Source organism: Artemia franciscana, chromosome 1 (genome assembly GCF_032884065.1).
Source record: "Artemia franciscana chromosome 1, ASM3288406v1, whole genome shotgun sequence".
Lineage (NCBI taxonomy): Eukaryota > Metazoa > Arthropoda > Branchiopoda > Anostraca > Artemiidae > Artemia > Artemia franciscana.
In genome coordinates this window covers 21,415,558-21,442,470 of record NC_088863.1, presented here as the reverse complement: position 1 = coordinate 21,442,470, position 26,913 = coordinate 21,415,558, and the positions used below count along the sequence as shown (strand labels likewise).

Genomic DNA, 26,913 nt, shown 5'->3' with positions numbered 1-26,913 from the left:
CGACATTAAAACTTAAAACGAACAGAAATTACTCCGTATATGAAATGGATTGTTCCCTCCGCAATCCCTCGCTCTTTACGCTAAAGTTTGACTCTTTGCCACAATTCTGCTTTTTAAAACAATTAAAAGCTTTAGCGTAAAGAGCGAGGGATTGCGGAGGGAACAATCCATTTCATATACGGAGTAATTTCTGTTCGTTTTAAGTTTTAATGTCGCTCCTTACTTTCAGTTAAAAAAACCTAGTTTTTTTTTATGTATGATGACAAAGACTAAATTAGATGAAACTTAAATATTTAAAATCAACATAAAAATGCGATTCTTTTGATGCATCTTTCAGTATCAGAATTCCGTTTTTTACAGTTTCGTTTACTATTGAGCCTGGTCGCTCCTTACTACAGTTCGTTACCACGAACTGTTTGATGCATGTTTTGCGAACTAGTTCTTGCATCAAATGAGGAAGTTTCATGCTGGAAAGTTCAAAAAAAAAAAAAAAAAAAAAAAAAAAAAAAAAAAAAAACAGCAGAAAAATCGTGACAAATATATGATTTGAAATCTATTTACACGCCTGATTGAGATTGGAAAGGCATCAAGTTTGAAACATCCGTTTTGAAAATAAAGTAATTCATTAGTGAGATAGATATACAAAAAAAAAGGAAAAAAAGTGAATAGCATTAACAACTACTAAATAGTTTGATATTAATTCATCTAATTTTGGAATGTGTTCACAACCGTTTCTTGTATAGTTTGAGCAGCATAGGTACCTACACACACACGCAGGAGGCAGAGGAACCTCCAAGAAGTAAACGAAACTGTAAAAAACGGAATTCTGATACTGAAAGATGCATCAAAAGAATCGCATTTTTATGTTGATTTTAAATATTTAAGTTTCATCTAATTTAGTCTTTGTCATCATACATAAAAAAAACTAGGTTTTTTTAACTGAAAGTAAGGAGCGACATTAAAACTTAAAACGAACAGAAATTACTCCGTATATGAAATGGATTGTTCCCTCCGCAATCCCTCGCTCTTTACGCTAAAGCTTTTAATTGTTTTAAAAAGCAGAATTGTGGCAAAGAGTCAAACTTTAGCGTAAAGAGCGAGGGATTGCGGAGGGAACAATCCATTTCATATACGGAGTAATTTCTGTTCGTTTTAAGTTTTAATGTCGCTCCTTACTTTCAGTTAAAAAACCTAGTTTTTTTATGTAATTTCTGAACGTTTTTGAATTAATGCATGTTTGATTTTGACTATCCACACGTAAGCTATTCAAACAAAATTTGCATATTAATTCCTTTTTTTGCTAAATGGCTTTCTCTTAGTTTTGATCATACGATTTTGAGAAATATGGGATGGGGAAGGAGGCCTAGTTGCCATGCAGTTTTTCGGTTACATAAAAAGGCAACTATTAATTTTAATTTTAACGAATTTTTTTATTAGCAAAAAATATACGTAACTTTAGAATTAACTTACGTAACAAACTTTTATATTCTTTAATTATTATTATGTATATGAGGGGGTTTGTACCCTCGTTAATACCTCGTTCTTTACACTAAATCGTAAGTTTTGTCCCAATTCTTTAAGAATAACCCCTGAATCAGAAAGGCCGTAGAATAAATAGTTGAAATTACTAAAAATACTTTAGCATAAAGAGCGAGGCATTTATCTCCTCCTAAATACCTCGCTCTTTATGCTAAAATATTTTTAGAACCCCTCATATGCGTAATAATCTCTGTTCGTTTTAAGTTTCAATGCTACTTCTTCCTTTCATTTGAAAAAACGTTTTCATGTTTATTTTTCATTGTTTTCTTATAGTAATGCTAGAGAATCCTGCGCCCTTTTCATTGAATTTTTCTTCCCCCATGACAGATTCCTCCAAGGAAAGATCCTCCAACATAGCACCCTCTCCTCAGCCCCACCCCCCAAACAAAATAAAATCCCCCTGAAAACGTCTGTACACTTCCCAATAACCATTACTATATGTAAACACTGGTCAAAGTTTGTAACTTGCAGCCCCTCCCCCAGGGATTCTGGGGGAGTAAGTCATCCCCAAAGACATAGTTATTATGGTTTTCGACTATGCTGAACAAAATGGCTATCTCAAAATTTTGATCCGTTGACTTTGGGAAAAAAATGAGCGTGGGAGGGGGCCTAAATGCCCTCCAATTTTTTTGGTCACTTAAAAATGGCACTAGAACTTTTCATTTCCGTTAGAATGAGCCCTCTTGCGACATTCTAGGACCACTTGGTCGATACGATGACCCCTGGGGAAAAAAAAAAAAAAACAAAAAACAAATAAACACGCACCCGTGATTTGTCTTCTGGCAAAAAATACAAAATTCCACATTTTTGTAGATAGGAGCTTGAAACTTCTACAGTAGGGTTCTCTGATACGCTGAATCTGATGGTGTCATTTTCACTAAGATCCTACGACTTTTAGGGGGTTTTTCCTCCTATTTTCCTAAATAAGGCAAATTTTCTCAGGCTCGTAACTTTTGATGGGTAAGACTAAACTTGATGAAACTTATATATTTAAAATCAGCATTAAAATGCGATTCTTTTGATGTAGCTATTGATATCAAAATTCAATTTTTAGAGTTTTGGTTACTATTGAGCCGGGTCGCTCCTTACTACAGTTCGTTACCACGAACTGTTTGATGCATGTTTTGCGAACTAGTTCTTGCATCAAATGAGGAAGTTTCATGCTGGAAAGTTCAAAAAAAAAAAAAAAAAAAAAAAAAAAAAAAAAAAACAGCAGAAAAATCGTGACAAATATATGATTTGAAATCTATTTACACGCCTGATTGAGATTGGAAAGGCATCAAGTTTGAAACATCCGTTTTGAAAATAAAGTAATTGATTAGTGAGATAGATATACAAAAAAGGAAAAAAAGTGAATAGCATTAACAACTACTAAATAGTTTGATATTAATTCATCTAATTTTGGAATGTGTTCACAACCGTTTCTTGTATAGTTTGAGCAGCATAGGTACCTACACACACACGCAGGAGGCAGAGGAACCTCCAAGATGGATATGAGGCACCCCTGAAAAAAATGGATTAAAACCCTTTTTTCTATTTTAAACCCCCCCCCCCAAAGGGTTGAGCTTAGATGCACCTGTACCATTCAATTACACATGTATGCCCTTTTGAAATACGCATTACACCCCCGTCCCCAAAAAATAGACAAATAAGTATATAAAATCATGTACAAGTTATATTATGTGAAAAATAAAATGTGGGCAGGCAAATTTGCATTTTTTTTTTCGATGGAAATACCCCAAAAACATATTTTACAAAACCTAAGGGGCACACAGCATCTCCACACCCCCTGGCGCGACTGAGCTTACAACTGTCCAAAGAAACATTCTTGCAGAGCAGCATTGGTAAACATAGAAAATCCGGACTGCTCGTACTCATTGACTTTAACGATAATAGCTTCTTTCGATCTATTCGAACCGTTGTGTGCAGTACCCGTCATGAAGATGTTAGAATAATCCGGAAAATTGACTTATTTTTAACGCTGAGTATTTTTCAAATACTTCGTGGCAACGATGAACAATAGGCTACGTATTGAGCAACTCGCGCTAATAGTAGCCCCAATTCTAGAAAACAGCTTTGACAAAAATATATATTATCTGTCGTGATTCTAAAAATGTAAAATTAAATTTAATATTACCCACCAGAAGCTGCGAGCTTGCGAAAACTTTCGTGGTTTTAGAAAAATGAGCATCCCTTCCTCCACAAGAGCAAGTGCTCTTGATGATAATTATACCATCAAATTAAATATATCAAAGAAAACTATTCATGAGGTCCCAAGCCACTATCTATAAAAAGACAAAATTCCGCGATTTTTTTTTTTCAAGAAGAATGATTACTCACGGGCGCATATTTACTTTTTTTTTTCAGGGATAATTTCTATAAAAAATGAGAAGGCTCATTCCAATGGAAATTAAAAGTTTCGGTACGTTTCTAAGTTGCAAATAATATTTCATTTCGTGGTAAAAATAATAATATTGCTCTAGAGAGGGATATTAAATATGAAAAAAACAAGTTTTTTCAACTGAAAGTAAGGAACGACATTGAAACTTAAATCGAACAGAAATTAATCCGTATATGAAAGGGCTTGTCCCCTCCTCAACGCCTCGCTCTTTATGCTAAAGTTTGACTCTTTCTCACAACTCTACTTTTTAAAACAATAAAAAACTTTAGCGCAAATAGCGAGGCGTCGAGAAGGGGACAACCCTTTTCATATACGGAATAATTTCGCTTCGTAATAAGCTTTAATGTCGCTCCTTATTTTCAGTTGAAAAAACTTGTTTTTTTTATATTTAATTTCTGAACGTTTTTGAATTAATGCATGTTTTGATTTGGCTCACCGTATATGAATAATTAAAATGAAATTTGCATATTTTTTTGGCTAAATGGCTTTCAAATAGTTTTGATTGGAGGATTTTGATAAAAAAAGAGAGGGTGGGGGAGGAGGTCTAGTTGCCCTTCAACTTTTGGTTACTTAAAAAGGCAACTAGAACTTTTCTTTACGAACGTTTTTGTTAGTAATAAATAAAGGTAACTTACGAATTAATTGAAGTAGCAAACTTCTGACAATTCTTTAAGAATGACCCCTGAATCACAAAGGCCGTAGAATAAATAATTGAAATTACTAAAAATACTTTAGCGTTAAGAGCGAGGTATTGAGGAGGAGACGAACCACGTCTCCTGCGTAATAATTTCCGTTCGTTTTAAGTTTTCATGCTGCTCCATACTTCTAGTTGAAAAAAAAACTTTTTTTAAATTTATTTTCTCTTTTTTGGTTTAAATTATGCTAGAAAATCCTGCGCCCCCTTCATGGAAATTCTCTTCCCTCATAATAAGCTCCTCCATGGAAAGATCCTCCCACGTAACCCCCTCCCTCCGACCCCCCACCGCAAAAATGTCCCCCTGAAAACGTCTTCACACTTCCCATTAACCATTACAACATGTAAACAATGGTCTAAGTTTGTAACCTGCAGCCCCTCCCCTGGGGACTGTGGGGGATTATATATATATATATGTGTATATATATATATATATATATATATATATATATATATATATATATATATATATATATATATATATATATATATATATATGCCATGGATATTCTGTGGTAGCCACAACACTGTGCTGGGTAGAGAATTTAGAGTGGCGAAACCCTATATAGGCCAGTGTATTCTCCTGATGAGCCCTTATGTTGGGTGTTGCCTCTGAATTATTTGTCTATATTGTTTTTTCTATTGTTTGGTAAATGACGACTTATACTTATTGACGACATGACTGCCTGTCCATGGATTATTCTTTATGGTTGAATGTGTGTGGCTATGCTGTTTGACCTATGTGATTGTATGGATGAGTAGGGTTAAGGCCTCATTCAAGTGCTGGTCTATATTAATCACTAATTTAGGAAAACAGTCTTCCTTTTCTCCTTCTGTCTCTTTTTTTTTTTTTTTTGTGTGTGTGTGTGTGTTTGTGCTGTAGCATTGGTGATTTCTCTTTTCATGATATATATATATATATATATATATATATATATATATATATATATATATATATATATATATATATATATATATATATATAATGAAAAAATAAACAGATAAAATAACTTCTAAGAAGCCAAAGAATTTTTACAATTTTTTTTTTTTGAACAAATCGAATGAGTGGCACCCTGGAGCTGATTCGGGCAACTTATTCCAAACAATATGACTCACAATTAAAGGATTAAAATCTGACCTTACACAAGGAGTAAAAGGAACTTGAATATGATTGTTGGTATTACGAAGTTTACAATTATTCTGATCAGAGGTAAAAGATGGCGGAACACCTAGGGGATGGAGGAGGTCACAATGAAGCTGAGAAACAGTAAAACATGCACACGGAAGAATATACAATGACTCGAGATCAAGTAATGGGATAACTCCTGAACGATTAATTTCCTTAATGAGGTTTCTAGCTTTATTATACACCTTAAAAAGTGGTTTTAACAGTGAAGGAAATGTTGACATCTATACTATTGGACAGTAAGAAACGTAACATTGGATCAAGGAGTGAAAAAGGATTTTCAAAATTGATCCAGGAAAAGTATGTTTAAGTTTCCTTAAAATACCGAAACTCCTACATATCTTCATTTTAATCAAATCAGTGTGACGCTTGAAAGACAAGTTTTCATCAAAAAAAATGACAAAAAAACGGACATGTCGATCTTTAGATCTATGAATTGTCACATTTGGCTGGGGAATTTCTGATAACTGGGGACAAATCTGAGAAACATGTGAAAATACAACAAAAAAAACTGGACTTAGAAAAATTTATGTTAGGATAATTAGCATCAAGCCATAAAATTAGTGTCTCAAACAAATTTTCCGAAATTAATCGAAGCTCTGATTTACAATTTCGCGAAGTGCCAAGGGTGCTGTCATCAGCAAAACAAACAAGGAAATCAAAAGATAGTGAACTATATCTGACTAATTGGGTAAGGAAAGCTTTAAGATGACAAAATCTACAGCAATTCATAAGTTCTGCTTTTTTACTACGTAAAAAAGACATTAACATAAATCAAAATAGCACAGGCCGTAAAAGTGATCCCTGAGGGACGCCAAAATTCACTTGTGAGGGTAAACGGAAAAATGGATCAACAGAAATTAACCTATCGTTCAAATAAGACTGAAACCAAGAAAATACATTTGTCCCTAACGTCAAAATGAGACATTTTCGATAAAAGAATTTCATGAGTTAAGGAATCGAATGCCTTACGTTTATCCTGGAATATAGCAGCCGGAATCAATCAAGATTTTAATGCAGAATGTATAAATTCAAAAGGATCATACAGGCATGTTCAGTGGGGTGCTTCATTCGGAAACCAAATTGAAAATCATGAAGAATTTTTTTAGATTTTAGAAAAGTAAGGAGACGAGAAAGCATAGCCTTTTCGAAGATTTTACTAAATACTGATAAAATTGAAATTGGTCGATAATTTGCTGGATCATTTCTTGGTCCACCTTTATACAGAGTAATAATCCGAGCATGTTTGAGAACATCCGGAAAAACTTCATATTTAAATGAAAGATTAGCAAGTTTTGTTAGAGGCAATACAATTGAATGGAGAATAGATTTAAATACCTTAGTAGGAATAGAATCTGGCCCAGATGAGGACGAGTTTTTCAAGCCATTAACAATTTTAGTAATTCCACTTGCTGTTACTAGCTCTAGAAACACAGATTTAACACAAGACGGCCCGAGGTAAGACCTAAAGTCCGGCTTAAGCCGAGACAAAGTAATTTTAGAAGCCATATACTTATCAATACTAGCGAAGAATGAAGTGAATGCCTTTTGGACATTAAGCTCACCCTTTACAGCGTCATTGAGAACCGGGTTTAAGCACAGAATTTACTATCTTCCAAGTTTTACGAATATCATTGCCACACGCAGCAAAATTATTTAGACAATTAAGAGATTTGGCTTTCCTACACAAGGGATTATATGTTTTCCGGTAAATCTTGAATTGACAAAGACGAATAGCATTCGCTGAAAGCATTTATAAGCCATTCCAGTGACTATTTTTTCTTCTCCAGCTTTTAAAGTCCGTATGTCGTCCATAGGTTTAGAGGAACAATCTTTTTAGACCGATGATTAAAAGGTGGTACTTTACAAATGCTAAGAATCCTTTTACAGTTCCATAAAAGGAGTCAAATAAACAAGAAAAATCCTTATCATTATCGAAGAAGCTCCACGAATTTTCCGCCAATTTAGACCCAAGAAGAAATAACTCTTTTTCACCAAGCCAAATAGAATAGGAATCAAACACTTGAGCCCAGTTATTCTTCCCCTGTTTAAAGCTGAAAAGAGAATATATTGTGAAATGATCGGAGATATCACTAACTAAAATTAAGTTTTCCTTCAAGCTAAGAGTAGAGAAGATATTGTCAATCAAAGAATCTGTAATATTAGTTACTCGTGAGGGGATGGATGCAGTTGGTAGACTTCTCGCGGCAAGCATGTTTGAAACAAAATCAACTGAAGCCGAAGAGTTTGAATCTATCAAACTTATATAAAAGTCACCCATTATGATTAAATGACACGGAGGTGTCAGTATGTCAAGTATTTCCTCAAGATTCAGAAGAAACAACAGAACCGCACCACTGGAAGAGCGATAAATATTGCCTATGGTTAGATCTACTACTACTACTACTATTAATAACTCAGCTCAACACCAAGCCACCTGAGGCCCACACAGCAACGCATGCTCCTCCTCCATCCCAATCTGTTCAGAGCCTCCCTCTTTACACACTCCCAAGAAGTTCCCATTTCCTTTAAATTTTTCTTTATGACATCTACAGCCCCAGATGAGGATGACCTGCTTTCTGTTTAGCTCTAGATGGTTGGCCGAAAAGGACAATCTTCAGCAATCTGTCATCCTTTATCCGCAGAACGTGCACTAACCATCTCAACCTTTCTTTCATTATAGCCCAAGAAAGCGGGATTCAAACACACATTTCGTAAGCCTACTGTTTGAAATACGATCAGTCAGCCGGGTACCCAGAACAATCCGTAGGCAGTTTCTCAGGAAAACATCTACTAAATCTTCATCAGCTTTTAGTAGCGCCCATACTTCAGAGCCATATTTCATCGCCGTACCTTCCAATATCCTAATCTTGATGTGCAGTTTATCTTCCCATTCATCCGAACTTTTTTTAATTGTGAAAAAAACACCCTGGGCCTTGGCTATTCTACTTTTAACATCTTCCCTGCTCCCACCGTCTTTACTAATAATTAAATGAAAAAAAACTAAATTTTTTTAGCTGAAAGTAAGGAGCGACATTAAAACTTAAAACGAACAGAAATTATTCCGTATATGAAATGGTTTGTCCCCTCCGCAATCCCTCGCTCTTTACGTTAAAGTTTTTAATTGTTTTAAAAAGTAGAATTGTGGCAAAGAGTCAAACTTTAGCGTAAAGAGCGAGGGATTGCGGAGGGACAACCCATTTCATATACGGAGAAATTTCTGTTCGTTTTAAGTTTTAATGTCGCTCCTTACTTTCAGCTAAAAAAATTAGTTTTTTTTTCATTTAATTTCTGAACGTTTTTGAATTAATGCATGTTTGGTTTTGGCTCTCCACACATAAATTATTAAAATGAAATTTGTATATAAATTCTTTTTTTTTGGCTAAATGGCTTTCTCTTAGTTTTGATCAGACGATTTTGAGAAATAAGGGGTGGAGAAGGAGGCCTAGTTGCCCTCCAATTTTTCGGTTACTTAAAAAGGCAACTAGAACTTTTAATTTTTAACGAACGTTTTTATTAGTAAAAAATATACGTAACTTGTGAATTAACTTACGTAACAAACTTTCATAATCTTATTTTTTATTATGTATACGAGGGGGTTTGTACCCTCGTTAACACCTCGCTCTTTACACTAAATCGTAAGTTTTGTCCCAATTCTTTAAGAATGACCCCTGAATCAGAAAGGCCGTAGAATAAATAGTTGAAATTACTAAAAATGCTTTAGCATAAAGAGCGAGGTATATATCTCCTCCTAAATACCTCGCTCTTTATGCTAAAGTATTTCTAGAATCCTCATATGCGTAATAATCTCTGTTCGTCTTAAGTTTAAATGCTACTCCTTCCTTTCATTTGAAAAAACGTTTTCATGTTTATTTTTCAGTGTTTTCTTATAGTAATGCTAGAAAATCCTGCGCCCTTTTCATTGAATTTTTCTTCCCCCATGACAGATTCCTCAAAGGAAAGATCCTCCAACATAGCCCCCTCCTCTCAGCCCCACCCCAAACAAAATAAAATCCCCCTGAAAACGTCAGTACACTTCCCAATAACCATTACTATATGTTAACACTGGTCAAAGTTTGTAACTTGCAGCCCCTCCCCCAGGGATTGTGGGGGAGTAATTCATCCCCAAAGACATAGTTATTATGGTTTTCGACTATGTTGAACAAAATGGCTATCTCAAAATTTTGATCCGTTGACTTTGGGAAAAAAATGAGCGTGGGAGGGGGCCTAGATGCCCTCCAATTTTTCTGGTCACTCAAAAAGGGCACTAGAACTTTTCATTTTCGTTAGAATGAGCCCTCTTTCGACATTCTAGGACCACTTGGTCGATACGATGACCCCTGGGAAAAAAACAAACAAATAAACACGCACCCGTGATTTGTCTTCTGGCAAAAAATATAAAATTCCACATTTTTGTAGATAGGAGCTCGAAACTTCTACAGTAGGGTTCTCTGATACGCTGAATCTGATGGTGTCATTTTCGTTAAGATTCTACGACTTTTAGGGTGTGTTTCCCCCTATTTTCTTAAATAAGGCAAATTTTCTCAGGCTCGTAACTTTTGATGGGTAAGACTAAACATGATGAAACTTATATATTTAAAATCAGCATTAAAAAGCGATTCTTTTGATGTAGCTATTGATATCAAAATTTAATTTTTTAGAGTTTTGGTTACTATTGAGCCGGGTCGCTCCTTACTACAGTTCGTTACCACGAACTGTTTGATACTACCAAGGTAAGTAAAGCTGCCCACCTAATCAATTTTTCATTACCCAAGGGCACCTTTTCATCTTCACTTATTCCTAGCCTTCGTGACTTAGTCTTCTTAACGTTAATTGTCAAATATATTCTAGCACCCTGAACTCGCAAAACCTCTAAAAGTATGGTTGGATCAATACCATTAGATCTAATTTCTATAAATTATGACTCAAAAAATACCTTCAAAAATTCCATTATAAGTTATCCCGCAAGCAGTAATGTAAACTACAAGATATATACATGGTAAAACCTGCTTTAGCCATCTTGCAGCGGTTTATATGTTAAATTTTGTAACCATGGATATCCAATAACATTTCATTGCCAGAATCCAAAGACGTCTCACAAAAACCAACAACATTAGGCTGTCCATCTGAAACATTTTGTCTTAAATTATCTAATGACGAGGAGAGACCCTGAATGTTAAGCGTTCACAATATCTTCGTTGATAATTTCCGAAGCTCGGCGATCTTTCACTGTGTCTGATACGACACGAGAAATGTCATTCCTTAGGCTGGACTTTGTGTTCATCAGTTCCTCTTGAATTTCATTTATTATTTTCTTTAAAGTTGATGCTGCTGCAGAAATCGGAGTTGACGGCGCTAGGCTGGATTTTGCTTTAGTTTTTGTGGGTAGTGATAAGTAGGTTTTACTCAGAGTCTTGCAAATATCAGGGAATAAGCGCTGCTCTTCAAAAGCCTTATTTACATGTTTATCTGTCCTTTTACAAGCTTCTTTAAAGTGGCGGATTCATTCCAGTTGCGGATTTGTGCTTCTGCTATATTATGCTCAGAGTGGGTACCGTATCAAAAGACTAGATATCTAGCTTGATTTTTCTGGTCTTTGGTGGTTTTACTAACTACTGATGGCCATAAGGGACATCCCTTATGATCGAACGGCTTGTATTTTGCCATTTTATGATCTGCAGTCACGAGTGGGGACACTAAAGAATACAAACTTCAACAGCAAAATGTTCCTATTTGCCACCCCAAAAGTACTAATGTTTGTAATAGGCGCTTGGTTTTACACGTAAGTTCATCAAATTTCAGCAAGGATCCATTTGAAAACTTTTTCTCTTCACTCTTTGAACTCTGACAGTGAACTTACAAGGTCAATAATACCAAATCTCCTACCGAAGAATTACTTGCCCAGGGGAGGCCTAGAAGATATTTAGCATACCAGTAATAAATTCGCCAAAGTTGGTATGATTCCGTTACCGAAAAGGTACGCCAAAAGGGTGCAAGGTACAAAAAGTTTGGAAGCAGATACGAGTTATATAACTTAGCTAGTAGCTGACGATTAAAACGAAGTTCATTAGAAACTATGCTACCATAGGCACTGGACGTCCGGCGCTGGAAACGGCGAATGAGGAGCTTTATAATTGATTTAAGGGAGACACCGATTGGGAGGCCAAGATATTTCATTTCCAATTTAGAAGAAACCGGTACTCCATTAAGATCAATTTAAATTCATTGGGAACTGGGCCACAGTTGAATAGTACCACTTCTGACTTTTCAGCGTTAAACTTGGGATTTATTTTTAAATACTCTCAATTCAGAATGGAATTTTTTTTCAAAGGCCAGTACCTTTCGGCTGGGGTTGAAGACATCGGCTGAATAATCAATAAGAGTTACATCTATCTCTTCTGAAATACAGGAAGAAACCACTTGGTACTGTGCGTCCAGAATACAGTTGTTAAAAGCGATTGGGGATGTAAGGGCGACTTGCCTTACTCCGCAACGAACAGGTATGATTATCTTTGCAATCATTCCGTTAGGCAGATTAACAATGACAGTTCAATGATTATACATATCATACAAAGCACGAATAATACAAATACTGATCCCGCGTTTGTACAATTCAGTGAGAATATGCGCGTGAATTATCGAATCAAAAGCACGACTGACGTCATGGCTCCCTAGAACAATTGCCTCTCCTGATTTATCAGCATCAATCAAAACTGACGACAGTAAAGTCAGTGCATGAACGCCTATTCCTTTCTGGAACCAAAATTGGTGTGGAGGCAAGTAACATTTATCAACCAACTCAGGCATTATCAGCTTCTCAAAAAAATTTTGAAAAGTTGTAGCTACCGTTAGTGGCCGGTATGATGAGCATTCATTTAAGTGTTTATTCTTTTTATGATCAGTAGTAAGACGGCCAAGGAATTATTCCTTTTATAAACACCATTTGGAAAAGTAGGGCAGGTGGGAAAAAAGAGAAGGGGTTGCATATAGGTGTTTGGCACAAACGTGATCTGTACCTCTTGATAGAGGTTTCTTGATTATATGAATTATATTATAAACATCAGAAACTGCTACAGTAAACGTTGATTTGACCCATATCGAAAGTATCTTTTCGAGTTTGATTTCGGAGGGATTTTCTATTAGTGGGTCTGGTACCTTGTTCTGGGCAACTTCCTTCCATTTTTTTCCTTCTCGTGTTGACCCTACAAGAAATTCTGCCCCTTTAATAGATAATATTCTAATTTTTTCATTCTCTTAATTTGAATTTCACTTCTGGTCTTGTTTTCACTGATCTTTCTCACTTCCCTGTTTATCTATCACTATTTGTGCCTAAAACAGAGATTACTGTGGAGTGTTGTTTATCATATCACACTGTTCACTATCTCGCATATTTATTTTACCCAAACGATTATCTACAGCAACTCAGGGGTCCCCTGTTTATTATCAATCAGTTCTACTATGGAACTCCATCCCTCCTGATGTACCTCTGTTTTTCTCTGTAAAGACAGTTTCTCATCTGGTATTTCCAGTTTAATATTGTTTTTGCTTTTATTAATATTATCATTATTTTACCCTAATTTATATGTCTGTCTTTTCTTTATTATATATATTTTTTAGATTCTGAAATATTTTTGGATTCCATCGTTATCTTTTATCTCTTATCTTCATTTCAATTCTTTTTCAGTTATATGTTTAATTTTCCTTCTGTATCTACTATACGATAAATGTCTTTGTCTTGTTTCAATTTTTTTGTAAGTGCTTGTATTTTTTTTGTATGTGATTCATAAGTGTTTTATTTTTGTTTTGTTGGCCCACTACAAGCTAAGCTTCTTGGGTTTCGTAATTACTTTACGTTTTGTATTTTTTTTTTTAGCATTAATAAATCAATTGATTGATTGATTGATAGTTCGGGAGGCATACTAAAAAACTGGTTGGGCTTTTGTTTTTGTTTATGTGTTAAATTTTTCCAAAAAAGTCCTGGGTTATTAATAATCTTTTCAGAAAAATTGGAACGAATAGTAGCTCTATGTTTTTCTAGCTCTTTTGAAAAACGGCGTTCGCAATCTATACAGATACTTAACCAGAATTTGGCCTTACTACAAGCATCAACAAGTAAAGAATTCTGGCACTAGTCCTTCACTTGGGATCCAACTCGTACTTTAGTGCGTGGGACAAACTGCTTTTCTGCCTGTACTAAGGCGTGTGAAATGAGTGACACACATATATCTAATTTAATACGAGTTTCATCAATTGAAGACAGAACCAAATTCTGGAGAAGCTCGAATGGTGCTTTTATCTTTGGGAGAATATTATCAATGCAATGCTAGTACTGGAGCATATAAATCTTATTCCCTTCTACCACAGTATGCGTTACACAGTATGACTTAAATTCTTGGGTTACCTGTGCACGGTTAAATAAAGTCAAAGGCAAATGATCAGATACTACAAAATCAGCAAGTACGGTTACACTTAATGCACAACTGGCAATACTATCGGAAACAAGCACGTGATCAAAGTTCGACAATGATGCTGGGGGTGTATGTATGTGAAATCAGCAGATTTTGGTAAGAGAGCACATTCATTTGGAATCAGGCTAAGAAGCAGCGCCGTACGTATATTATCGCTTTTCAACAAGTCACAACTAAATTTCCCCCACAGAACCCAATGGAGGAGCAAGACTTTAATTTTACTCAAATATCTACCCAATTTCCTGCATGCTAGAGCAAACTTCGTTTCAGAATTTTAGTCTCTATAGTCTGTCGGCAGGTATACATTTACAATGACAGTATCACCCACTTTCACTGCTAGGAAATGGTCATATTCTGCAAACAGTTCGGAGTTAGTATGTCTATCTGTTATTGCAGCAAGTCCACCTGAAGGGGGGCCTCGTTTTCAGGGTCATTTTGTGGCTACAAAATGGACCACATGTGATGGCACTATATCGAGTAGTTTCATATTGTCAAAAGAAAGAAAATGTTCCTGTATGCATATGATTTCTTCCGTAAGGCAAAGTTGCTCCACCACGGCTACTTTTGCACTGAGACTACCATTTATGTTCCGTGACACGACGCGCTCTTTAATATATGGATCACCAATTTCGAGCCGATTGGCTTCAGTCTTGTTCGACAGGTAGTTAGAATGGCAGCACGTGTATTTGGTGCTTTGACAATTCAAACAGCCGATCGGGTTTTGACACGGGTTTTCTTTCGTCGTACCGTGGCAATTTTGGGCGCAATGGCCACATTTCTTGGTAGTGTTACGATGCGTCGACATATGACCGATTTCGTGACAATTGAAGCAACGTTTTGGAAGATGTACTAATTCTTGGATTCTGAAGCATTTGAAGTCAATTTTAATTGGCATTTGAGTGGCAGTATCAAGGGCATCTCTACCTGGAAAATACGGCTTGAAAGTGCGTGATTTCCCGCATTATTCAGCTTTTTCACAACCCGCTATTAAAATTTGCATATCCTCCGCACTAAGAGACTCGGGAATAACTTTAATCAGTGGCGCCATTTGGGGGGGGGCAGGGGGGGGGCATGGCCCCCCCTGATTTCTGGAGGGGCCCAATTTCAACCACGTAATTCTTTGTTTATTCGTCCTTGTTCTACTTTTTTCTCTTTTTTTTACCGTATTTCTACTGTGAATTATTACTAAATAGCAAATTCAAGATACTCGACGATTATTGCATTTCAAGAAAGTATCCTGTTTTTGCCGTTCTCCCTAATTAATTTATGGTCACCCTTTTGGCAGGGGTTTGTAAAGTCCTTTCTGGGCTCTGAGTACTTCTGTGACATTGAAGTCTCTCCAGTGATTAATGAATCCCGTCAGTCGGCACATTTATGTGTAGGCTAACATCTGGAAAAGAGGGTATCCAGACCAGGGTGTCATTCCAGTTTTGTATTTAGTTTCTCGTTACCCTTCATCAAATAAAGAACCGTGAAACAGTGTTGAGTTGTGTTCAAGTTCAAATCGGATTATTGAAACATGAGTTCATCCGGTGCGAGTGGTGCAAAAAAAAGGAAAATAAAAGCCCAAAGGAAAGAAGAAGAAATAAAGATGCAACGACGATTGGCTTCGTTTTTCAAACCGACTGTAAGTAAATCTACCACATTTTAAATTTTGTTTCGTCGACCAATCTCACTGAACGAACCAGAACAAGAGCTACGAGCTCATATGGCACTTGTTACGAGTGTTTTTCTATTTAATTTCTGATCATTTTTTAAATAAAGCCAGGAAATCTGGCTTCACCTCCACGGAGAAATCCCCCTTGGAAACATCCTCTGAACAATACAATCCTGGTTAAAATTTACTGGGACAATTACCCTTAACACTTCCAAGCGTGAAATTGAGCCAGTAAATGGAAAGCAAGATATATAAAGAAATTTTGTATAGGAATTCTGGAAAATTTTTCCAGAACACAATTTCCCCTGAAAAGTTCATCCCCTAGAAAATTCATTTTCCATGGAAAATTCTCCCCGAGCTAAGTCCCCCAGCCAAAAAAATCGTCCTCCCCTTCCCACCCTAGAAATGTATGCATGCTTCCGAATAAGAAATACTATATGTAAACAATGGTCACATTTTTTAACTTGAAGACCTTTTCTCAAGAGCTCTGGGTTTCATGTTATCTCCAAAGACATTATTATTAGGCCTTTCAACGATGTTGAACAAAATAGCTATCTCAGATTTTTGGTCAGGGGAATTTGGGGAAAAATGGCATGGGAGGGGGCCTAGTTGCCCTCCAATTTTTTTGGTAACTTAAAAAGGGCACTAGAACTTTGAATTTCCGTTAGAATAAGCCCTCTCCCGATGTCTTGGCCCACTGGTTCGATATGATCACCCCTGGGCAAAAAAAAAAAAAAAATAAACACGCATCCGTGATCTTTCTTCTAATATGAAGTACAAAATTCCACATTTTTGCAGATAGGAGCTTGGAGCCTCTACAATAGGGTTCTCTTAATACGCTGAATCTGATGGTATGATTTTATTATGATTATATGAGTTCTAAGGGTGTTTCACCCATTTTTTGAAAATCAGGCACATTTCTCAGGCTTGTAACCTTTGAAGGGTAAGACTAAACTTAACAAAATGTATTTAAAATCAGCATAAAAGTTTAGTTCTTTTGACATATCTATTGGTATCAAATTCCGTTTTTTAGAGTTTCGGTTACTATTGAGCCGGGTCGCTCCTTACTTACAGCTCGTTACCAAGAACTGTTTATAAGATAATGCTCAGACAAATCTTGTTAAGTTTCTTCTTTTGAAGAGGAAAGATAGAACAAAAAGCGACAAAGATAAGAAATTTCAAACCTAATAAGTTTTCGTCCGCATGAATTACTATGGCTAGCTTCAGTTTACCTTGCCTCAAAAAGTGTTTAATCACCCGACAGCAGTACTCGTGCATCATATTTTGTGTTTATTGATTCTAGGTTAAAATATAGAATCAAGGGAATGATAGCTTTGCAAGGTAATCCTACATAAACAAAAAATAAATAAAGAAGTGTATCACAGAAACCTATAAAACCTATAAAAACCTACAAAACATAAAATTGAATAGCACATTGGACTTAATTGAATGAAATAAAAAAGACATGTTTTTTCAACTGAATGTAAGAAGAAACATTAAAGCTCAAAACGGATAGCAATTTTTAAGTATATGAAGGGGTTCACCCCCTTGTCAATACTCGCTCTTTACGCTGTTCAAATTTGGTTCCAATTCTTTAAGAATGACTCCTGAATCTCAAAGGCCGTTTGATTAGAATAAATATCTCTTTTGAAAGTACTAAAAAAAAAACTTTAGCGTAAAGAGCGAGGTATTGACGAAAGGGTGAACCTTCTCATATGTAATAATTTCTTTTCGTTTTAAGTTTCAATCCTGCTCCTTACTTTGAGTTGAAGAAACTTTTTTTTCATTTAATTTCTTATTCTTTTTTTAATAATGCTTGGAAATCCAGTGCCCCCTTGATCGAAAATTCAGCTCCCCTATGAAAAGTTTCTCCATGGAAAGATCCTCCTACATAACCTCCTCTGCTCGAGCTGCCCCCCCCCCACCAGAAAAAACTGAAAACGTCTGTATACTTCGCAATTACCTATACTATTTATAAAAAAGGGCAAAGTCCACAAATTGAACACCTTCCCCCAGAGACTTTGGACAATTAAGACATCTTTAAAGACATATTTATTAGATTTTTCAAATATATTAAACAAAATGGCTGTTAAACAAAATGTAAATATATTTAAACAAAATGGCAAAATGCGGAGAGAGTTCTACGAGGTTTTGGACAGAGTGTTAAATGAGTTTGAAGAGCGTTTTTCTGTCCAGCTGCCAGTGCTAGAAGCCACACGTTGCCTTAACCCCAAATCCAAAGATTTTATGGACTCAGATTTACTTCTTGTGATCGCGACATACTTCGATCAGGCGGGAATCGATACTATGCAGCTGAAGTGTCAAGCTTTAATAGCTCGTGCATTTGTGTCGCAGCTTCCACAGAAACCGGCAAACGCTTTAGATGTCTTCGAACGCCTCGGAGGATTGAAAGAAGCTTATTCTGAGCTTCTTAAGGTCGTCAGGGTAGTCCTCACACTCCCGCTCACAACGTGCTCAAATGAACGTTTTTTCTCTGTGTTGACGTTTGTGAAGGACTACCTCCGGACAACGATGGAAAACGAGCGACTTTCGCATTTGCTGCTTATATTCTCTGAGAAAGCTGCAGTGAAGGAGCTCAATTTTGAGAAGCTTGTCGACGACTTCGCAAAAATGAAGCAAAGGAGATATCCATTGCTGAAGTAACTGTACGTAAGTTTCTGATTTATACAGTAAATGTTCTATTTTGGTACTGTTTTTGGTCCCTAAATAAGCTGCAAAATGCGAACCCCAAAGGTAGTACGGTACCTAAAGGCATGTTCGAAAATTTTAAAATTTTTAAGGCTGGATGGGGGCCCAAAATCGATTTTTGGCCCCCCCTAAGGTTTTCTGAAATGGCGCCACTGACTTTAATTATACCGATGTGCGAGGGAGTTTTTGATTTTGCACTGGGACCCTGGTTCTGACTATTAATTGCAAGCGCCAATTTCTCCGCAGTAGCCTTCTGCGCAATGGCTAGCCGCCACCCATTTTTTCAGGGTCTGAACTCAAGGTTAGAAGCATCAAGGGATTCACCACACGCAGATTTATATAAACACTTTCCGCTCCGATGGGGTTTTCAGCGGCGAAGGGTTTGTAATAACTACAGAGTAAGACAGATTTGTGGGGACGTTTGGTAGGAAACTGGCTTGAGCAAAAAGAATTAAGTCATCTTAATTCAGTCGTTCCATGAACCCTTCCTAGCGACGGCACATATCATTTACTTTGGTCGTTATGCATGCACTTATCCCTTCTCCGCATGCAGGGACCTCGGTGGGCTCAAAAATGACGAATGTAGGAAGTTGACTTTTCGTTAGCTGATTTGGCAGATAATTTTACAATATCCGAGACATTTTCTTCATCCTTAATGGATTTACGGAATGGGTACGGTAGGTCCAATTTTAGTAGGATCAATTCTTTCGCATTCAATATATTATCTCTTAAGAAAAACTCCACAGCACGATTAGTAAAAATTAATGTTTTATTCTGGCTAGCATTGCTCTCAAACAAATTTAACACCGAATTCCAAACGATATTTTCCATGTCCATATTTTATATTCATTAAGTCACGATTATAAATCCAAAATCAACCTTAATTAATCCATTAAGTCAGTCCAAAAAAAAAAAAAAAAAAGATAAGCAGTACCAGATTCCGTCAGACTGAAAAGTCACTTGATACTTTAATCCTTTAGAGTATTGCAACACTTCCGTGATCGCCGAATTAATTGCCAAAATCAAAGAATTCACATAGATGTTTTCGCTTTGAAATCTAGTTCAAGATTGAACTAGATTATAAGCTGATCATTCCAGTTACAGGGGCAGTAAAACCAAGCGGCGGCGCATTCCTTGCTAAAGATGCATATAGCCTATACAAAACAAACGCTCGAATAAACGATTAACATAAGCATCTATTTTAAAGCTTCATTCACTAAGGTGATTCATTCCAGGCTTGACAAAATTAGGCACAGTGATATATAATTGCATATCAGCTATTATGTAAAAAGGGTCAGTGGATTTTTATTGAAACAAAACAAGAATTTAGGCTTGTTGTCTTGCAACTTCCACATAAGTGTCCTTTTTTGCAGTTATATTTAGCAAACAGCTAACACAGGATATTTCCTAAAAAATAGGTTAAAAACCAAGTGTTCTTCAGTTCATCTCAAATCCTATTGAAATATTATTCCCCCACCCCCCAAACACAAGGAACATGTCCCCCCTTAAACGACGGCTCTGTTATCACTCCCATCCAGTACTCAAGACATGAAAACATCATTAAATATATTTAGTCTATAGTTTGCCCAGTGTAAACCGCAATCAGACAAAGTTAGGAACAATTAATTCTTCCTATACCTATTTGTTTTTGTAATGCCCACAACCAAAAAACACATACACTTAAGAACCTCAAAACCAAAAAAATTGATTACAGATTTGCTGAACAGAACAAGTGGGTTGCTTAGATGTCAGCACCAATGGCAGCATGGATATACAATAGCTCATCCAATTGAATACTCGAAAACGGTAGCTCAAGAATCGAAAAAGCAAGCAGAAATTGAAACAGTCGAGACACGAGAATAATTGAAAGAAGCCACAGCTGTTTAAAACAAAGAAAAAACTTATCATATTTTAAGACTGATTAAATTACACTGAACCGACCTTTGGTCAGGCGTAATATCCAGGTCTTTCTTCAAGGGGGGGGGGAGGACAAAAAAGCTTTACAAACACATCCAAAATATATTTAGATACATTTTTTAATACTTTTTTTTACCAGCAAGACAAACATTTCGAGGGGGGTCAAACCCAAAGCCCCCTGGATACGGCCGCGCATCAGCTGGAGCTCTCTACTGCGAACGGAAAACATATTCATTGAGACAAAAAAAAGGAAGACAAAAGAGGCAAACTACAGAACCGAAAAAAGACGCAAAAATCTGAAATCTCGGGATTGAGAGCGGGTACATTGTCTTCGGAACTTTGTTAGATATAAATACAAAATTAGTGTTGTTTAACAGCTAGGAGTAGACTACTTGGGCAGTTCGGTATTAAGGCTCTTTGCCTTGGCAGTTCCTAGTTTTTGCCAATACTTTTAATCTGGTTTAACATATTTTATGATTGCTTTTAATGAGCCTATTCTTTTCTTTATGTCAAGCGATTTCATTTCCTTAATGTTTTGGAATTAAAAACAATGTATCTAATTCTGTTTTTTTTTTTTTTTAATTTAATTTAGATGACTATAAAAATACCGTGCATTACAACAATACCCAGATTTTACAGCCTGTAAGGGGCTACTACAGCATTAACAAAAACAATTCAAGTACAATAAGAAGAGAAAACAAAAGAGAGGAGAAAAAATGCGTAATTTTACGACGCGAATCACCCAAACCGAACAAAAACATCAAAATAAAAAAAAAACACTGTTAGATATCCCCCCTCCAAAAAACGAAGATATAACAACTTTTACAGCTGAGAACAACACATCAATATCATATTTATCAAAACAATGGAATTCACAAAAATTTCTGGAATTCTAGTCAAACATAACATGATTTTAACTCGCTCGGCAAATCTTCTTAAATTCGAACCCAAACAAGTCAAATACAAATCTTGATATATTGGGTATAACAAGCGGTCTGCGCATCAAAAGAAAATTTCTAGCTGCATAAACATGAAGAGATAGTTCACAAGGAACAGCAAAGAAGAAAACAGGTACAATAATTTGTGATGATGATTATGCAGAAATAAAACCATACAGGATTACTCACATTTGCACATTTCAAACAATCCAGAAAACACCTGATTTTAAATATTCTACAAATTAAAGTAAATATGACAGTTAATACAAATTGAAGAGCCATTAAGGAGGAAAATCTCCCCGGCAAGCTCATTTTTCATACTCTGAACATATTCAGATAATTCTACCATAGGTGCCGGTTCAAGGTACACTGAAACATCACTACCATCAGGCACATACTGAAGGAGTGATCCATCATTAGTAAACATAGTCATCAATGAAGTAATACTATCCACCAATACTTGCAAAATAATCTAGTGACACCATCATCAGGACCAATCATATCCGACGCACTGGATAGGATTTTGGGCTAATAACCAACTTAATTAACCTTCATTACTTTTTCTCCAAAGAATACCTTTTGATATATTACTATAATTGTAACATAATTCTTTAGAGATTACATCATTGCAATGAATTGACAACTTATGCAAATATTGTCTTCGAATGATACACGCTATTAGAGTTTTGTACATCCAAGGTTTCTTTGGCAATAGTTTCGTAGCCCCAGTTGTAATAAAGGTGCAACAACGTCAAAACAGAATACCAAGCCTTATAGTTTGGATTAAAATCACCTTCTTGACTTGAATACTGAAAATTAACAGATTCGAGCCAATTTTTGAATTTTAATAAATTAAAGACTGAGAGCCAATTCGGTTTAGTAGCAATACGAGGACTAACAGCCCGTTTGAGAACATGAGCGGCAGTGACCAAAATATCAAAATAACTCAAAACATCGTTCAACATAACACTTTTAGACTGAAGGGGGGCATTAAAAAATACATTGTCAATTGATGGTATTAACACTTGTGTCATACGAGTAAGAATATTAACCACAGGATACAAAACATAACCCACCATTCAATTCAGAAACTGTTCAGCAGCAGAATTTAAAGCTGCTACATTCAAATCAACGCTACTTGTCATACGTTCAAGCCACATCGTGCCCAGCAGACGAGAACATGCTTCTTTCCAGAGATTTCACTCGAGGGTGGAAGGTTCCATGATCTCAAGCCAGTGACGATTCCAATCTAACTTTCTGAAGCTCCCAATAGGCACAAGGTTCACCTAGTACACTACATACTAATACTACATGCTAATATCACTAAATACAAAAGATTGTCTATATTTATGTTAATAGGTCCAATTATTGCTCTAATAAACCTAAAAAATGCTCAGTTTTTCCTGAGAGGGAACGGTAAACAATGACGAAAGAAATCCCATTTCTAGAAACTTCAACCACCATACACTCAAACACCATTTTCTGTTTATCCGACCATCATCTCTTATCCCAACATCAAAACCTGTTCTCACGCATAGTCTAAGCCAACATTATTGATGGAAAACATGATTATGGAAAATAGAATTATAATTCCCAATATATAACAGACTTGCAGTATGATCTATAAACCAAGTTTCCATAAGGGTTAAAACACGAAGTCCAGAAAGTAGACGTAGTTATTCAATGAAGTAAACCACGGCCATTAAAATGAAAAACATACAATTCATCTAAACATATGCTCTGACCCACATCAATTGGGCATTTATTCTTTACATTATGGTATACTTCATATTAACCCCAGAAACTGCAATAGAATACATATGCAACATACCAAATCCTAAATCATCTAGACTTAATGCGCTGTTCTCAAGCCAATCTAACCTATCATTACTAACTTATTTAATATTAAGGTAGGATAAAATATAACTCTAAATGCATCAAGCTAAAAAAGAAGTGAAGACAAACAAAAACAACGATCTGATTAATTCAATTAGCATGAAGGATCCTATTATGTTTAACACAAACGGAAACCAGATTATGAAGTTACATTTTTCAATTGGTAAAGCTACTGTTTTATAATTTCACCACAATCTTTCATTTTTAACTGATAAAAAAAAAAAAAAAAAAAAAAAAATACAAGATTCTGACTGGAAAGACTTATCTTATCGTGATTTTGGAGGATAGTGTGACCATCATTTTAATTTTTAGGGAATATTCAAATTTTTACTGTGGATTTGTTTTCATATTCAGCAATAATAAAAATATACCAGAAAATTGCTCTTTTTACTCCGTTGGTCATTTTATGGGAATTTTCGTTTTTATACGAGGTAAAAATGTTAAAATGACGAAAAAAAGTATGCTAAGCACATTTAATGCTGAAGGAATTGAGCTCATTAACTCAATGTTCTACTCTGCTAAACTCCTACCCAGTGAAAAAAGTATATTTCCCGGGCGTTAGAGGCATAATTCCGTTGTCCAATAAAGAGGAAAACAGGAGAAAAAATGCCACAGACAATTTTCAGCACCAATTTGTTTCCATAAACTAATTACACAGTGTTGGCGAAATTCGACAAAAAAAGAGACGTTGTGGGCTAAATTTAAGCATGACATTTGAAAAATTGAAAGGATAGAAATAATACATCCAAATTCTACATTTTGGAAACGATTGTGGACTGCTTTTGGGTTGCAAAGCTTTGCATATTATACATGTTTTGAGCCTTTGTAAACTTTTTTTGTTTGATTTTTGACTTCATAATAATGTCTATGTTTTTACAAACTAAGAATTTTTTTTGTTAATCAACATTAATGTTTGCTAACCTATAAAGTTTTATCAGATATCCTTAGCCAAAAATGGCATTGTATTAAAAAGAAAGCCCAATATTGTTTTTCCGGCTAGTTTTAAAGTTTCTGTAAAGGCAATAAAAGCTCCACAGCATCTAGTAGGATACATACATTCAAATAATAGATGGCGCTGTTATAGCACCAATAGATTTAAATTTCTTTATGTCCTGCCGAATATTAAACGCAAAATTTAAAACTACCCCTTTGAAATAGAATTTTGACCCCCTCTCAATCCTCCTCTATAAATCTAAACCATGTATACCTTTCATAACAGTTCACACTAATCCACATATAGCTACACACAAGCCAAACCCTTAAAGGGGCATGATTCAAAGTAATCTTTCCCCAAAATGAGAAATAATAAGAATATTTACAATAACAAGACACCAAACAAATCAGTACCTAATCAATCAGCTGATTATGGTATAATTATGAACTGAGAAGAACAAAGAGACCCTGCAGCTAAACATTCTCAAGAATTGGAGGGCAAAGTTATGGAACTTGCAACTTCTCAGAAAAAACTGTTAGAATATGAAAGAAGTAATCAAGACCAATGCTTTATAATTGATAACCTTAAAAGAGCTATTTTAAATTTAGAAGAGCTTTATAACAAAAAAGGTGATGAAAGGAGCAGAACACGCTCTGTAAATGAGTCAAATCCCATAGATCAAATCTCATGGTTGGCTGTCTAAATCTAAGACAGCCAATCATCTAAAAAGTGCTCAAAAGCCATATTGAGTTAAAATCACGTACTGTACAGATCTTTCTTTCATTTGACAACAGACCCGTAAAATACTGTGGCTATACAAAAGTTCATACTAATAACATAAACTTCTTTAAGATCACCGATACTTAACAGTAACTACTAATATACTTGGGTTGTTCATGCTAAACAAGCTTTGAAAAGGGCTTTTTATCAAATTCTTTAATGTTATTCATAAAATTCTAGGTCTTACCTTGAGAAAGCAATCACACTTCCGTTGATTTAGATGATCAAAATTTGATAAGTATCTGAAAAAAAGGTATACTGCATATATATATAGCTAAAACTGTAAATTATTTCCTCAACATAAATCTTCATCCCAACACTTACCATTAGTAACCAAAACAGGTTCTATTCTTTTACAAGTAATTATGTCAAACATTTACAAATGAAGCTACAAATCTCTCCTTTTATAGCAAATATACAATAATTTTCGGCTATAAAAATATTTTACTTCAAAAAAGTAAATTCAGTTTCTTTTTGGTATATTTTTGCTACAATATCGATCATGTATTTTACGTCAGAGAAAATATTTCTGTTAACATTTAAATCTGCAAATTTGTTCTGCCGACTGTCCACCAAGAAATATTTCATTTTTTGGATCTTATTAAGGCAGAAAAAAATCCTTTCAGCCAGGCTGATGCAAACTGGTAACAGGGCAAAATTCCTTAATAATATATGGCAAAAAAATTCAAAATAAGAAATAAATTTATCAAAATGCCAAAATAGTCCTGTGGTGGCGCAGTGGATTTGACCTTAGCTTGGTAATACGGGACCCAGAGATCGAATCACGCTGCAGGAATGCACTGCAGGGCCGACGCAGGGACCATAGTAGTCAAGAAGCATTGTTAATTCTTAAATAATAATAATAAATGCCAAATTGATAGGCTATTATTTAGAATATATTTTTCCAAGAAGAGATCTTGGAATAGGAAGAGATCTAATTACTCCCTCAGCTTTAGCAAGACACATCCTGAGTTTTTTGAAACTTAAATCAGAGGTTGCCAACAAAACCTATGTCTCCATAAGCATTTCGATGAAGATTTATTTTATAGGGAATGATCAATCTAGTTTTATCCAACTTTTATACATAAATAGCAAAAAGGCCACTTGTACAAATATTTGTAAAAAAATAAACCTATGGGTTCTCAGTTCTCACAAAAAAGCTGCATAGACACGATTCCAGTGGTTTAATACAGTGGTAAATGATTACATGTTTAACATAAAAAAAACATACATCCAAATACTCTAAACAATTTCTTAAGTCTCATTTAGGCATCATTTTTCTGTGCTTTTGAGTGATATAAGAACCATACGGTAACATAGTGCCAAAGAAACTATCCATTTAGAATAGTAAAACATGCCTAATTATTGTATTATGTTTTTTTTTTTTTTAATGTAAGAAATTCTTTTGTGGCTTCATGTAAAATGTGCTAAAGGAAAATTCCAAAAAGAAATTAAACAGAGACATTAAACCTAAATTGAGCGGAATAAAATCATACAACAAGTCAAACTTAAAACAAACAAAAATTAAAATGTATTATGAAGTCAAAATCAAAATGAGCATAAAATGGTATAAATGAGGGTGGAGCTGATTCCAAAAAGGCTGGAGAGTCATTTGCATTTTCCTGAAAGCAAAACATATTTTGAGCAGTATTTTTTTAATTACAAAATAAATAAAAAATAATTATCCCTCAAACTTTTTTTTACATATTAGTAGGCCTATATTTGAATAAATTAAATGACTTTCATTGGTTTATTTTGGTTTTCATTTGTTTCCTGTTAAATTTGATTCCTTTG

General features: G+C 35.3%; 1 protein-coding gene across 3 annotated transcripts in view; it reads right to left on the bottom strand.

The window, feature by feature from the left end:
- LOC136026866 (sphingomyelin phosphodiesterase-like) overlaps window positions 1-26,913 on the bottom strand; it is a 61,892-nt gene that overhangs the window by 20,985 nt on the left and 13,994 nt on the right. For 2 of the 3 annotated variants that reach the window (XM_065703636.1, XM_065703646.1), the window contains exon 2: window positions 25,307-25,361. The gene's annotated coding sequence lies outside the window, so the exon portion shown is untranslated. Of the gene's footprint in view, window positions 1-7,158; window positions 7,183-25,306; window positions 25,362-26,913 lie in introns of those variants that run through there. The other variant, XM_065703655.1, reaches the window with a different exon arrangement.